Source organism: Electrona antarctica (genome assembly GCF_951216825.1).
Source record: "Electrona antarctica genome assembly, chromosome: 12".
Taxonomy (NCBI): Eukaryota; Metazoa; Chordata; class Actinopteri; order Myctophiformes; family Myctophidae; genus Electrona; species Electrona antarctica.
Genome location: NC_136793.1, coordinates 24,653,808 through 24,670,981, shown reverse-complemented (window position 1 = coordinate 24,670,981; position 17,174 = coordinate 24,653,808). Strand labels below are relative to the sequence as shown.

The window sequence follows — 17,174 nt, the reverse complement described above, 5'->3', positions numbered from 1 at the left end:
CTAAAAGAAGACGGCGACGTTAACAAATTACTCATGGATTTATCCTTTTCTTCATTTCATTTGACCAGTTAATTTGCATGAAAACCTGTCTCAAGTCAAAACCTCAGTCCACCCTCCCCTGTGTACCTCTGCAATCGGTCCCGCTCGCTCTCTCTCACGGTCACCACTCATGTAGTAGTATTGCTTTAAATGCCACTGTGTCTGACTCTGGGCCTTATCTCCAACTTTTAACGGTCCGCCCTCTCCACTCAACCCAGGGGGCGAATCATTAACCAGATGCACACTTCCTCTTCCCCCAGACGGAAGACTCAGAATCATTAAGATCACCATGCCGACTTGGGAGTCCGTCTGTGCGTGTGTGTGTGTGTGTGTGTGTGTGTGTGTGTGTGTGTGTGTGTGTGTGTGTGTGTCTGACTGTGTGTGTGTGTGTGTGTGTGTGTGTGTGTGTTACTGTGTGTGTGTGTTACTGTGTGTGTGTGTGTGTGTGACTGTGTGTGTGTGTGAGACTGTGTGTGTGTTACTGTGTGTGTGTTACTGTGTGTGTGTGTGTGTGTGTGTGTGTGTGTGTGTGTGTGTGTGTGTGTGTGTGTGTGTGTGTAGGGGCTCCAGTTGGCCCAGCCCTTCTTAAGGGCCCTAAACCTAAATGACCCGATACCAATTAGCTACAGAAGAATAATGTTAGGGAACTACTGATAACAAGCAGACTCCCATAGAAGTACCCGCATTCATGCTCCACTACTCCCACCATCCCTCCCCTTGGATCCTCGGGCCAATATACATTAAAACTGAAAAGAAAATCACTAGACTATGATGTCATCACATTACGGAAATTAACCTCCGTACCAACGGTGGGGCGGCGTTGTTGCCATTTAAATGTCAAGTAAAGAAACAACGCTTTGGAATTTAACTTGTCACGTGGAGTAAACCCTGCCTCCCGCCTTGCTAGTGCAACACAGTACAATTCTACAATTTAACCATGTAGTTTACCTCTGAGAGTGCACATGTAACCAAATGGATCCTCTGAAAGGACGGCAACATGATACACAGCAGTTCCAATACGGTTTAGTTCCATACTAACTGGGAATTCGACAGAAATGTCGAATTCACAATGAAAATTCAACTGTATATGATATATGAGGAAGTTCACCGTCTTTTCAATTAGTAACGCCCAGCGCCCATGACGAAGATTGATCAAAAGGACAGAGATTACTGATATCAAACCGATCGCATCGCTCCACAGGCTGGGAGCGTCTGTTGCGCAACATTCGATGTTGCGCAACAGTGGGACTTCATCGAAAATGTTACCCCCCTGTTTAGCCGACGAGACCGAAAATCTTAAAACGTTAATAACTCTTGATCTAAATCATCCCATCCAATTCTAAACAAAGATTATGTGTTAGACGGCCCACCGCGGTCCCGTCGCTATTCACGGTAGAATTCATCATACCTCCCGTTGTTGTCGATCGCCTCTAGAGTGTTTTGGCTACATCTAGCTGCTTCAGCCACATCCGGGATAACATCCGGTCCGTCGGCAAAAGTGCTCCTCTGCTATAAATCGCTGGGTGCTATGATTTAATGGATTAAATAACCCAGGGCGTTCGGGGTGTTATTGAGATCAAATTACCAGAGACGTTTTAATTACTCAAACCATCACAACACACACACACTTCTGTTTTGTTAACACAGTAACATTACCATGCACAAAGGGAACATGTACAGTACTATGAAAACATGCTATGATGAATAGAGAAGAAAAGAACAGCCCGTCAGAACTGAGTGGTGCTGTAGTGTGTGTGTGTGTGTGTGTGAGAGAGATTGTGTTAGGTAGCACAACAGTGACACTTGGTGGTGAAAGAGTGCTATTTCCGTGCTTAGACATACACAGAGACAGAGATACATACAGACACACATAGCTATGCAATAGAGTGGCTGCACCACTCACTACAAAATGTTACAAGCAGACATACTATAGAAGGATGAGAGATGAAGAACATCTCCAACTTCTTCAAGCATCTCACATTACGGTTGCTTTCTTTGCTCTCAGCCACAAAGCCTTAAATCCCTTTTATCATTCCTATCTCTTCCATTTCTAATTGGCTGTCTAATGCTGGCTCTGTATGGATTAATAATTACAGTAACAATTATAGTTCACCTAACATTTAGTCACTACTTTGTTTTGTGACCAATCACAGCCTGTCTATTATACTATTTGGAACAACAGTGTTGCTTCATGTGACTCATGTGCATATGCACCAACATGCATGCCAACTCTCTCACTCTCTCTCTCTCTCACACACACACACACACACACACACACACACACACACACACACACACACACACACACACACACACACACACACACACACACACACACACACACACACACACACACACACACACACACACACACACACACACACACACACACACACACACACACACACACACACACACACACACACACACACACACACACACACACACACACACACACACACACACACACACACACACACACACACACACACACACACACACACACACACACACACACACACACACACACACACACACACACACACACACACACACACACACACACACACACACACACACCGCGAGACCTGGCCTGTTTATAGGACCCTGATGATTCAAGCTGCTATTTGACCCGCGGTGGCCAAACATGTACGCTCCACCTCCATATGCAGAGAATGACACACAGGTGCCCACACCAGAGTACAGCTGTAGCGTTTTTTTCCACTTTACAGCACATCCTTACATTCACATTCAATTACTAAAGAGAGCATCTCAGCGGAGAGGATCACAGCAGATAAAAGTATGAATTCCATACTGCCAATATAAATTATAGTATTTGGATCTGTTGAACCTGTGGCCCTCATTTTGATGCTGTGGGCAATCAACAGATATGGAACCAGATAATTGGGTTCTCTCTCCTGGTTGGATGAAATTGATGTACAGTACCTCCTGAAAATGAATTTTCTGTTTACTAAATAGCTGGAAGGGAGACCCCTGTTAGTGAACAGATACTATAGAGCTTGAACTTATCTTTGTATATACCAAAAACCTTTTGTTTTATCCAAAGAATATCATGTTCAGCACAAGGAACTCATAATTGTAACCAGCAGAGTTTATAGGAGATATCACACTGTCACTGTTGTTAACAAACCCCCAAGCTGCCTCACAATAGTTATTCCACACGAGGGAGAAACTTGAAAATAATAGGGTTGCATGACGACATGATGAGGGTTAGAAGGAAGCAGAGAAGAAAATTGTTCAGAAAAAAGGCTAAGATGAAATGAAAGAGTAAACTGTGTCCAGAGAGTCTAGAAATGTTTCAGAAAAATAAGAGGATTAGTTCTCGCTCTGTGTGTTTGTTTCTCAGACTTTTTCACCTCGCTCTCGCTTATACACAGTCTAAATGGCTTATGAGAGCCCATAACGGCACTTAGTTGGGTCTCACAAAAAGCTCTTTAGCAGAGTTTAGAGCTGCCTGGATGTTTTCTGATCGATACCTGGCCATAACTCAAACACAAGTCAAACGCCATTAGTGTTTATGGCGCACATGCACGATCAAAATGAAATACACTCGCACTTCTATGAACAGAGTGTTTTTGATCAATACCTGGCTATGGATCAAACACCTTTTCCGGTTTATGACCAGCGTTCTCGAATGGGCTCATTTTGGAACGCACATGGAATAAGTCATGTCTGACTCATGACTGACATTTTGACTGCTTCCATGAAATTGATAAGTGCTCTTAAATGGTAAATGACAGTTTAAGAACCTTGTTTTGGTGCCGTGGTGTGTAGTCAGAATGTCTCATAAAAGCACACGCCACCTTCCTCCTGGAGGTATAACTACAACGTCCGAACAGACAGACAGAGAGAGACCATACATACAGTACTGTACAGTACATGTAGCTCATGTATTGTCCTCTCTGTAGTTTGACTTGGGGTGAAATGGACAAGATTACAGAGCTTGATATTTTTTACCAAATGCCTCGATATCGATATTGTGACAGTAATATGATGTGACAATTATGATTATTGCAGTTTTTTGTTTTTATTTTCAAAAACAGCAAAAACAGTAAATCTACAATCTGCAATTAAAGGTCTCTAGGTTCCATTTGTACACTCTCAGAGTAAAATGAACACACAGTAGGTTGGAGTCGCACTGTCCCATCGTAACAAGGGTGTGCCATAGCCAAGGCATATCAAGCTATATATCGAACCTTGAAATGAATAAGGTTGAGAATCACTGATCTAGGTGGTGGCTTGGCCCCTAGGAGCCACGACGTGAAAAGAAGTACACAAATAAAAACCTCATTGACCGAACCCTTAAATCACGGTGCGATAAGATCGTTAACGTCTGTACACCTCCGCCAAACTGTCATTTTCTCCCACTATATGTCTAATATATCCTGTATGTTGTGGGCCCTTGTGCTGACATCACAGCCTATAGGCCCCAAAGGGCCGACATCACAGGCCCCAAAGGCACCATTTACTTTCTCTTGTTCTTGCCTGAAAACAGACATTCTTTTCCAAAAACTAACCCTCCACTTCTAGTCTCATTTTTCTCTCTTTAACTGTCAAGGAGACTCACACTACGACCTGTGCCCTCTATTCCAGATTGTTTTTCTTTTTTTTTAAGAGGAGGAGGGGACCTCTTCAATTCTTTTCCATTCCAGCTCATCCTCTTGTCTTTCTCTCTGTCTTGTCTAATCTTTCACCCATTCTTCCTCCTCCAATCACACTCCACCTCTCTTCAATGCTACTTGTCACTCTTAATCCCCCCTTCCCCCCCCCCCACACCCCTTCTCTCTCATCCCTTCTTCTATTTTCCCACGTCCTCTCTCTCTCTCTCTCTCTCTCTCTCTCTGTCCCCCCTCCTGTTCGTCTTCCTCCTCATTCCCTCTGTAAGATGTCTCTGTGTTCAGGGTCACTGTCCTCCCCTCAGGAGCCAATTTGAACTTTGACGTGTCTACGACTGGGGTCACCGCCTGTCGCTGTAGCGTTTAACATCCCCACTGGGGGAGGGGGGAGAGGTGGGGGGTGAGGGAGGCACCCTCTACTCAGACATAGTTGATATCTCTCACAGACACATGCACGCACGCAAGCGGGTGTGTCTGTACATATAGTATTCAAGAACACACTATGGGTATATATGCACACTCAGACAGAGAATCTAATCATCCAACCCCCCCACACACACAGTCATATACACTGAGCCACACTATTCTTGTAGTTGCCAGAGCCATGTGAAGTTGACCTCTGCATCCTGTATAAATTTCCACTTACAAGATGAGTGTCGAGAGGCGGCAGTCAGCCATATAGATTCAACAAAAACTGACATCTTTTGTTCTGTCTCTCGTTCAGCACTCCCTTTCTCCTGTTCCGTCTCTCCTCACTATATCAGTGGTTCTCAAAGTGTGGTCAGAGTACTCCCAGGAGTCATTGGGCTGGTTCCAGGGGGTCCCCAGCAAAACCGGTCAATGTGGCATCAGATTAAGATCTTGAACATTGTTTGAAAATGAAGCTTATATGGGGGTCGCTGGCACTAAACATTTCCGGATGCAGCCAAATACATATTAATTTGGGAGTCCTTGACATGAAAATGTTGAGAACCACTTTACACCTCCCCTGTCAATCCCCCCCCCCCAAGAAAACAAAACACACTTTCTCTCCAGACTAACTCTTCTCTCCTCAGTGAGTTGGAGCTGCTGCAGGCTACTGACTTACATAAGCATCTACAGCGAGACATCCCACAATGACAATTATCCTGCAGTGGTGGCGGCAGCGCCGACCTGTGCCTGCGAACCAATGAAGAAGAGCGTTTATGGAAATAGCTCTACCCCACTCAAACAAACTCTGTGGGACCATGAAACAACCAGGGGCTTTTGAGGTGGTGTTCTTTTCTTTCTCCGATCTCACTCTGACTGAACGGCTTTTTTTTCACCGAGTTGTGTGGAATTATGTCTCTGAGTTTTGTTATTTGTTATTCTTACCTAAAGGCAAGAATATGTAGAGGTTCTGAACTATGCAGGGTCCGGTTTGGCTGAGGGGGATGGGGTAACACTAACACACACACACACACACACACACACACACACACACACACACACACACACACACACACACACACACACACACACACACACACACACACACACACACACACACACACACACACACACACACACACACACACACACACACACACACACACACACACACACACACACACACACACACACACACACACACACACACACACACACACACACACACACACACACATTCAGAGATTGTGGAATATTTGTCTGGCTATGCTACTCGCTGTCGGACTGCACCATGTGCCTTAACCACTTGCCTATCAGCACCACAATGTGACACGTTGTGAGCTTGTAGTTCAGCTGTTTTCACTATTTGTTGAATAAATATACTGCCTAAGCGGTTAAGAAAAATGTCTCCCGACACTCTTATACAAATCGAACCCTGGAAATATGCTTGTTTACAGCAGAGAGATAACGCTCTTTATACCTGTTCAAACAGAGATACGAAGAGACTCACTCACGCCCCCCGATGTGTATTGTGCGCATAGCTATTTACACACTTCACCCTTTCACAGGAGGTGGGCACTTTTTGAAACACGTGTACATTATGTTTACGTCTGTGGGCCTGAGTGATTTTGTTGTGTCTGTCTGTGTACGTGTGTGTGAATGAATTACATTTCTATACACATTGGTGTGTGTGTGTGTGTGTGTGTGTGTGTGTGTGTGTGTGTGTGTTACTTAAGTGCCCAGGGGGAGGCCAAACACTCAATGGGCAAATGATACAAGTCCAGCGCTCCTCCACCATAAATTACCAGCTCATTACAGTAATGCAGCCCCATTTAACAGCGCAACAGCGGGAGGACGAGGCGATTGGTGGAAGGAGAGAGTGAGAGGGATGGATGATGTTGTCATGTGTGTGTGTGGGGGGGCGGTTATACCTATCAAGATGGAGGGCAGGCACTGACCGAGCAAGGAAAAGAGTGTGATAGGGTAGCAGAGGAGAGAGAGAGAGAGAGAGAGAGAGAGAAAGAGAGAAAGAGAGAAAGAGAGAAAGAGAAAGAGAGAGAGAGAGAGAGAGAGAGAGAGAGAGAGAGAGAGAGAGAGAGAGAGAGAGAGAGAGAGAACAAAAGGAAAGCCCCCACTCCAAAAAAGCAAGTTATGATCAAAACAAGGAGAGAAGGGAGCCAGACAGGTCTGCCGTGATGGGTTTAAAGAGCTTTTCAATCTCAGCACAGGTGCTTTTCATCAGGTTAAAATCTATCAGCTATGTTAGCAGAAACAAAACAGTGGGCAAATATCAATATACAGTGAGTGACCGGGGCACAACTAAACCAGGAGAGAGAGAGAGAGAGAGAGAGAGAGAGAGAGAGAGAGAGAGAGAGAGAGAGATACCGTATACTGTATGTATGAGATGAAACAGATGTAATTTAAAAGTGAACTGGAGAGATCTGATAACATACACTGGTGCACACAATTGAAATTGATTGTCTCCCGGTAACTCTGACAACATGTCATTCAGACTCATATTCCAATACGCAGGCATGACGAGCATTCTAATGTACAATTCACAATGGACTCTGTGTGTGTGTGTGTGTGTGTGTGTGTGTGTGTGTGTGTGTGTGCACGACAGTGTGTGTGTACAAGGAAGAAGAGTAGTGAAAATGGCTGGAGAGGATGAGGGTGCCCTCTAGTGCTTACCTGGCCTTTTACCCTCTCACACACACCAGCATTTAAAATGTGCGCGCACACGCACGCATGCACACACATGCACACACACGCTCTTTCTCTCTCCCTCTCTACACGTCTCTACCGAAACAAAGTGTGAGTACAGTAATATAGATGATGGTGCTGGGCGTGTGCGTTCCATTTGGACCTCTCCGAGTGCAAGTAACACAAGTGGATTTATGGGTCGGGTGTGAAACAATCCTTCACGGCGGGGCGAGTGAGTCGGGGCGGGCTGCTCAATTAGCGCTGGCTACAGTAGTATCTCTCTCTCTCAGCGATGTGGAGCATGCAGTCAGCAGTGTTTTGCGAGCAGCACACGGGCCGGCCACGATCCTTTTTTACGCAAAGCCCAGTCCAAAGTAATCCATCGCCATCCCCCTGTGCCCCTGCAAACGGGACAGGAACGACATTTACACCATGTGCCCTCACCGGCAAAACACCATTCAGCGGGAAAGCAGGAGTAATTCTGCCTACTAAAGCAGGTCCTGGACACACCTCAGGGGATGAGTGAGGTCCTGGACACACCTCAGGTCCTGGACACACCTCAGGTCCTGGACACACCTCAGGGGATGAGTGAGGTCCTGGACACACCTCAGGGGATGAGTGACCTAAAGCAGGTCCTGGACACACCTCAGGGGATGAGTGACCTAAAGCAGGTCCTGGACACACCTCAGGGGATGAGTGACCTAAAGCAGGTCCTGGACACACCTCAGGGGATGAGTGACCTAAAGCAGGTCCTGGACACACCTCAGGGGATGAGTGACCTAAAGCAGGTCCTGGACACACCTCAGGGGATGAGTGGGTCCTGGACACACCTCAGGGGATGAGTGGGTCCTGGACACACCTCAGGGGATGAGTGAGGATGGAGGTCCTGGACACACCTCAGGGGATGAGTGAGGATGGAGCAGGTCCTGGACACACCTCAGGGGATGAGTGAGGATGGAGGGAATTAAGGAGAGGGAGACACACCTCAGGGGATGAGTGAGGATGGAGGGAATTAAGGAGAGGGAGATAGACACGACTGAAAGAGAGGTACGCGTGTGTGTGTGTGTGTGTGTGTGTGTGTGTGTGTGTGTGTGTGTGTGTGTGTGTGTGTGTGTGTGTGTGTGTGTGTGTGTGTGTGTGTGTGCGTGCGTGCGTGTGCTGAACTTGACAGTGAAACGATGCTGTGTGACCGTGGATGAGTCTCCTGTCCCTCTGTCTCCCTCTGTCTGTTGGTTCATCTCATGTCTTCCTTCCTTCCCTCCATCCTTTCTCCCTCCCTGACACCCGTCTTCCCGCGTTGGGGTGCGGTTCTCTCTCATGCACGTCTTGGGAATACAGCACTGTCATAATCTGCACTCTTGGCCCAGGACCGCTGGGTCTGGGCACCTAGACTCCAAAATAGCCTGAGTAGGTCGCGGGTTCGAGTCCCGATCCAGATGGCCTTTGCTGCATGTCACTCCCCATCTCTCTCCCCATTTCTTGTCAACCTACTATCCGATCAATAAAGGCATAACAAATGTATAAAATAAAATAACCTGCACTCTCCATGAAAGGTTAAGCCTAATATTATGCTCCAAACTGTTAGCATGCTCTTTCTCAGACAGTCAGATAAAGAAAGGAGAGAGAGATAAGGCCGAGTGATAATCTGAGAGACACAGATAAGAGTTGAGTGCGAGGATTAAAAAGAGCCTCCCCCGCCCCGATTTCTGCATCTCCCATGATGTACCTTCCAAGCTTTTTATCCTCTCCCAGCACGAGATATGTAGCTACACAACAGATCTGCGAATCATTCTTCCACCCTCGCTCGTGTCCCAGCATGCCATTTTGTGCAGACGTACTGTACACAATTAGACTTTGGTGTGTATTCGCATTGGTGGACGCAGGAGGAGTCCTTGAAAAAAAGAAAAGAAGAAATGAGAGAGGGTGGGGGTGTTGGGGGTTAATCCGTCAACATGAAAGCCAGCGCAGGGCAGGACAAAGCTTCCTCTTCTGTTGGACAATGGGAACCCTCTCTCTCCAACCAGACTACTGTTCTCCTGTGGAGCAGTGACATCAACAGCTGACATCATGTTGGTATACTGTATGTGGGCCGTGATAAGGGTTAAGCCTGATTCTTACTTGGAGCCTTTACACAACGGTTGACGACAAAATGCCAAATACACACTCAAACGTTTCATATTAAAACTATTCATATAGTCGATGCATCATTACAGGTCGATTGCTTTGTTCGAAGTGCGGAAGCTCTGAAAAATCGACCTAGATTCAAATACCTTGTTTCACCTCTTCAGACTCCATACCTAAGCCATAGCAGCCCTATAGCCTTGACGAGCATGCAGTCTTATTAAGCTATAAAGGTTAATTTATTGACCTGGCATATAGTTTGTAGTATCAATGTACATATTTACAGTACCTATGATCCTAGATTACTACACTGTCTCTATGCAATACTCCAAGTGTTTGGCTCTACTCGTACTGTTTTTGCATTTCTGTCTAATAAAATATTCAATCAATCAATCATCAATCAATTAATCAATGCATTTGTTTACCTGGCTTACTGTAAATTACTCTGGATTAAGAGCATCTGCTAAATGTCTAAATTGTAAATAAAAATGTTGTTTCATAAGCAGGACATGCAGGATGAAAAAAACAAACAAACTTGCGATTGATATTTTCAGCTCAACTAAGTAGCCTACTAATGAAGCATGAACTAAGTAGCCTACTAATGAAGCATGAGCCTACTGTTAGTATCTAGTTAGCACACAGCTGGCTGATGCATGCTCCTTGTTATTGTTGATCCGAGGGTCTGCTTGCTGTAGGAAGAAACTAAACAAAAAAAGGAAGAGGGTGCTCTATGCCTCAGCCCTCAGCACCATCTTCTATTCGTGCTTTCCCCACAAAATCCTTCTGTTCACTCACCCCAAATAAAGCTTCTGCCACCGCCAGTAGTTTTCACAATGCCTTCACAATCCCCCGAAAAGAGACCCCAGCAAACTAGGAGGAAATGATCAATATTGAGTGTGGAAGAAAGTTTGGAGGTCAAGTGCGTACAAAACTGTGAGGTGTGTGAGGCATCGATCGAGCATGCAGGGATTACAGGCCTTGCACATGTGCACGCGAACACAACACGCACGCACGTCCACGCGCACGCACGCAAGCACACACACCTCTTAACTGATCAAAGTCTTCATTCATTAAAAAGAAACAGAGTCCATGCACACAGGACATGAATAATTCAGCGACCACCAGTGTGTGTGTGTGTGTGTGTGTGTGTGTGTGTGTGTGTGTGTGTGTGTGTGTGTGTGCGTGTGTGTGCGTGTGTGTGCGTGTGTGTGTGTGTGTGTGTGTGTGTGTGTGTGTGTGTGTGCACGCTCGAGAGTGCGTGTGTCCATGTGAGACAGAGAGAGAAAATGAATGAAACATAGGGAATGACAGACAAAGAAAGAAAGAAAGAAAGAAAGAAATCAAAGAAAGTCAGACAGGCACACACACACACACGCACACACCTCTCAAACCAATTGGAGCACGATTCTTTGAGCTCCTTTCAACCTGTCTGTTTGGTTCATTAGTCATTTATTTTCATAGACTTTAGCTAAATACAGGTATTCTAAAAGAGCACAGTCAGAGTCTCTAATAAGATCTGTAGTCAAACGACAAGGCACAGGGTGTTACGGGGGCCTAACATTTTGTACATTAGGAAAGAGATAAATCTTGCTAATGAATAGCAAGCGTATAGCTCTAATCCCGCTCACTGTGTTTAAGCTGCTGTCCCCCCCCCCATATCCCTGCCACACCCACCCTCTCTCATTAACTACTATTAACTCTTGTGAGCCCTGAAGCCTACAGAAAGCTCCACTAATGTAATGTGCACTCTGGACCGGTCTGCGATGCTGGATGGACGGCTGCTCAATAGAACATAATGGCCAATTAGCCCGCGTGTACGCTAATGGCCCACATTAACTAGCTGGACTGTGGAAGTGGGGGGCGGGTTGTGTTGTAAAGGGATGCTTTCTACCGGTCTGGATGCTGTGTTGCACAGACCTGGGTGAGTTGGTAAACTGATGCTGTGTTGCACAGACCTGGGTGAGTTGGTGAACTGATGCTGTGTTGCACAGACCTGGGTGAGTTGGTGAACTGATGCTCTGTTGCACAGACCTGGGTGAGTTGGTGAAATGATACTGTAGTGTACATTGTAGCTTGCATGAGGACCGTTGAATCATTCATCAAAACCCCAGTTGCAGTCATTTGAATCACTCGTTTCTTGTTGGGTGTTGCTGCATCATGGCTCCAAGAGCATCGGGGAGCAGCAGGGAAACCCTGTGTGAGCACTTCTAAAAACTATTTTCTTTTCTTTTTTTGCACAATTTATGCCTGCCTTGCAGTGTTTTAGTTTTTTGGTGAGGGATAATTTGCGCAGCAACATCACTGATTAATCTGGGTAACGTTTCGATGTGTCAATTACATCTTCGTCAGGTCATGATGTAATTGACACATCGAAACGTTGTCGCTTTTTACCTGCACCCTGTTACTAATAAAATAAGGGCCTAAATCGTCTGAGCTGCTCCACTGCCTTCTTGTTCGCATATATATGTCCTGCTCCTGAGATGCACCAGATTGGCCTGCTATAGGCTAGAGGCGCGGCTGGAACTCCCTTCTACAGTTATAGTCCATTCTAGGGTATTATCATAGTGGTAATATGAATATGTTTTATTGTATTATATGATCACAGTTGTAAGATATTGTAATAATTTATATTGCATTATAAAGACTGATCTGCACTGATCTACATTACATTGTTAGCCAAGAAGCAGTGACCTCCACCTCCTAAGGGGACGTCGATTCCCCCAAGGAGGGGAGGGGAGTACTGCGAGGGGGTACTTTATTTTAATGGAAACGGTAGATATTTTGATGCGGTATGGTGTGGTGTTGTGCTGTGTATCGGTGCTACTGTAGTTGAAAACGGGCTAAAGTGGGATCCGTGGACCACCAGGGGTCCCTGTGGGGGTTAGTTAGTTAATAATATAGCATCAAAATCAGTTAGCACGTTAACCCTATACATCGGCTATTTGAAATATTTTCGAAACATTTAATCAACACAGATCTTGTATAGGGGGTCTCTGGCACAAAATCTTTTCAGATGGGGGTCCGTAGCAAAAATATTAATTTGAGGGTCCTTGGCATGAAATTGCTTGAGAACCACTGCTGTACGGTATACACGCAAACCCACACACGGCGTGAGAAAAGAAAATTACGCAACGACCCACACATGCAGTGTCGAACCCACCCGCCTTTCAGCATCTTCTCTCTACAATCACCTCAGCCGTAATTAATCAAAGCTCGTTCGCTTTCTTCCCCGAGCCGAGCCTGTCACACCTCCCTCTCACTCCTTCATCATCCCAGGCTTCTTAAAGAGCCACACGGCGGCCGATATGAGCCCTGAGGGGGCGGCGATATGACACGCCGTCGACACAAAATAGCGGCGGTGGTCTAAATCAAACTGACGTGCAGATTTATCACTGTTTAACTTGTCCAAAGTGTCTCCTCTAGTTGGTACAGATCTGACTGCGTGAGTTGGTGGAGCCGCCTGTGGGGAGGGCCCTTGGTCCCAACCACACTCAGTCAGTATGCAGTCACTGCTACGTATGTAAGGCAACAACCAAGGTTTCTATATGTACTGTACTGTACACGCACGCACGCACGCACGCACGCACGCACGCACGCAGTGTACTGTATGTACAGTATGGTGTATGTATGGTATGAAATGAAATGAAATGAAATTAATACTATATTTACCCAGGGTATCTGGGCTAAGCTCAAGAACTTGTTTCCAGCCAGGCCCTGCTCATTTCATCGTAGTGGTTCAATGCCTTGTTCAAGGGCACTTCAGCGGTGGTATTATATACAGGACTGTGGCAGCCATGCTCAGGATTCATGAGAAACCGCTTATGTAAGTGTGTTGCACAACATCTCACCACTATTCTGCTAAAATATTGTTCACAGAGAGAGAACTGAACAATATTAATTACATAAGCGGTTAGTCAATTAGTATTGAGTCATGAGCGTGGCTGCCACAGTCCTGTTACTTTGTTTACACGCCTCGCCTCACCTCGTGTGTGTGTGTGTGTGTGTGTGTGTGTGTGTGTGTGTGTGTGTGTGTGTGTGTGTGTGTGTGTGTGTACTGTATGTATGTAGACGCAGGAACGCACACCGACACGCACAAACACAAATATATAAAATTATTTTTTCAAATTATTCATTCTTACTCCAGGGATACTTTAACCCATTTTGGACTGAGGCCGATTCTAAAAAGCCCTCTAAATCCTGACCTAAGCTTTCTGAAAAACTTCAAATATTTATATAGCAGCATCAAAGTTTACATTTTTTAATACTGTACATACTGTACAGAACCCCAAGAGGGGTTCCCGTCCAGAAGGGTTAGAACACCAAAAGGGGTTCCCGCCCAGAATGGGTTAAGCATAGGCTGTGTTAGGCGTCAGGTAATCTAGTGGATATTCAGACCACCTTGAATATTTATAACTCTTTTGTCAAGATTACCCACTCAAAGGTACCACTGCTCCAAAGCAAATGTAGCCTTGGGGGCAGAAAGTTTGCTCAGTCTTCAGTACACAGTGCACCTGTGTGCGAATGTTATTTGACTTAGAAACTATTGTATAAATGTACCTACTGTACCTGCTGTAGTCTAACAGCTATCCCTAGTTGTCTCTGCCAGGCCAAAGGCGTGGTCGAGATTATGTTTTGGTGTTTTCGTTCGTCCGTCTGTCCGTGTACAGCTAATTTCTGGCATGGAGTTTAGCTGGAGGCTTTCTTGAAAACATCCTTTTAACAGATCTTGTATTTTACAGTACTTCCATATGCTTGTCCATGCAAACTGTTAATAGTAAAGTATTCCATCCATCCATCCATCCATCCATCAATCAATCAATCAAGCGGTTGGCACAATCAATGTGAAACTGTGCATGCACATTCCCACTAGGCCAACGATGAATTTACATTTTTTTAATCGGCCTCATGGTGGCACTATGAGAGGCCGATATGCGTTATTACTGTGCTCCGAGGAGCAAGTAGTCATTTAGTATATAGAAAAATGTGTTAACGTGCAATTCTTAATGTAATTTTGACAATATATAGAGTATTAAAAAGGGATCATTTAACTCCACAAAAGATATTAGCAAAACAAAGCCAAATCTACAGTCCTAATACTTACAGAACAACGGGACATGTTTTAATCATGTCTTCCAAGCAGATTGGTCAGAATATAATTCCATTCTGGCTATCTTCTGACAAGTCAGTGAGACCAGACCCTGAATCATTGAAGTAATTTTGGAAAGTGGGCATGGGAACCAATTCTGGGGCTGGTTCCAGTCTACTAACCTGGACCATCAGTCTGGCTTTTCAGTTTAATCTTGGCTATTTTGAGCCCTGAAGATCATAATTACGTCTATAACGACCTGGCTCATTACTGTATCGATCTTGTCCTTACAACTGTGGCAGTATAATAGCATTTATTTCATGTACAGCCAACCAGTTCCACAGTCTGGATACCGTTACTTTTAAAGTCCCCAAGAAAAAAACATGTGCAATTCATGAAGAACACAGAGTACCTTTTACACATCTTGCGCACGCACGCACGCACGCACGCACGCACGCACGCACGCACGCACGCACGCACGCACGCACGCACGCACGCACGCACGCACGCACGCACGAGGGGGATAAACACAGCCACGTTCCAGTCAGATTGTACATGATGGATGTAGCAGCAAACTAGATCACACAGGTCCGGACCTGAGGGACTCGAGAGGGAAAGGTGGAAGGAAAAGAAAGAGAGAAAAGGTTAATGAAATAAAGCTCTGTAAACGTAGGACGGAGGGCAGGACCAACGCCAAGCCATGATGGATGTGGTTTAGGGTTAGATAAAGTGTTATACAGAGAAAGGACAGTAAGGGTGGAATGTAGTTTGATAAATGCACAGGGAGAGGGGGGAGGTAGAAAAAGGGATAGCCAGAGACATAGAAAGTGCCACATGCCAGCAGCCACAGAGGGACATATATGCAGGCTCAGTGAACCCTAATAGCCGGCAGGGAGACAGAGTGAGGTAAGGAAGTGGAAAAGGAAAAGGTAATGCCTGATGCTCACAATGCATTGCAACGACCTGCATTGTAAAGCTCTCACTATTGTCAGCGAGCAACCAAGTATACATCAGGCTCAAGGCTATGTTTCGCGACAGGGGTTCTGTCAGTAGATGGATGGGCCCAGGCCATTGATAAGGTCAGACCTCATTTACGCCAGACCTTTTACATTTTGCCAAATGTTGGCCTAGCCGGCCTGTCAGTAGTGATCCATCCCTTTGAAAAATGGACCGGCTCGCAGGAAATTGTGACTTTGTTGTAAAAGCACGGGGGCCCCGGCAGCGCTCTGCCATGCACGGCTACTGTAAGTCGTCATAATATAATAAACCTCCCAGCGCCCATCCTCCGGTGGCCTGTTGAATATAATCTGACGATCCTGCGTGGTTGCTTTTCTGTGCCGTTTCTCTTGTTCTCCCTCTCTCTCTCTCTCCAACAGTACTGGAGAAAAGCCATTGTCCAAGTGTCAGAATTTTGTATCCCCTCTTTTCCCCAATGTCACAGGTTGTCACGCGGCCGTCTTTGTTAGAAATCTATTACCAGCTGCACGCCTCCGATTTCCCTCCTGCCCTGTTATTCCCCACCAATTTCTCTCCTGCCCTGTTATTCCTCTCGGAGCCCACCCTTCCCAGCATTCATCCGCGCTCCATCAACACATTCCACACTATGAGCAAAGAATGGAAAAAAAGCTTGAGACGCAGCTGGCAGGAGGTGAGTGCAGGCTGGTTGGAAAACAAATTATATCAGATATTGAATAAAACAACAACTCCCAAATAAAACATTATGAAAAAAGAAACAGTATTTCCTCTTGTCTAATAGAATCGACCCGACAAGCAGACCAGCTACGGTGTCAAGATGCAAAGCAGTTGTGTGCCACAGTGAAGGTCAAATATGACTACAGAGGTTATGAAGAGTGGTTTTGTGTGGTGGAGGAAGGCTCTGGTCTGCACCATTAAAGATCTGCCTCCAAATATAAAGGTCAGGGCAGAATGTTGTCCACAGAATGAGAGGATGTGAGAAATACAGTGATGGTGACATCAACACAAGTGAGATATATGGATAAGGGACGCAAGCATCAGAATACTCATCACTTAACCCTTATTGACCTCACAGGGACAAAGACTGTCTACTCAGTAAGAAAGGAGTGCTTCCTCTATCCTGGGTTTCAGCCGTCAGGACCCGAGGCAGCTGCAAGGAAATAGCATCTAATGTCTCATATGGTGCTACTTTTGGCCCAAAAATT

The 17,174-nt window shown here is 45.6% G+C and overlaps 1 protein-coding gene across 1 annotated transcript in view; it reads right to left on the bottom strand.

Annotated features, from left to right (window-relative positions):
- Nucleotides 1-17,174, bottom strand: part of fbxl17 (F-box and leucine-rich repeat protein 17) — a 267,492-nt gene that overhangs the window by 37,572 nt on the left and 212,746 nt on the right. The window lies entirely within an intron of this gene.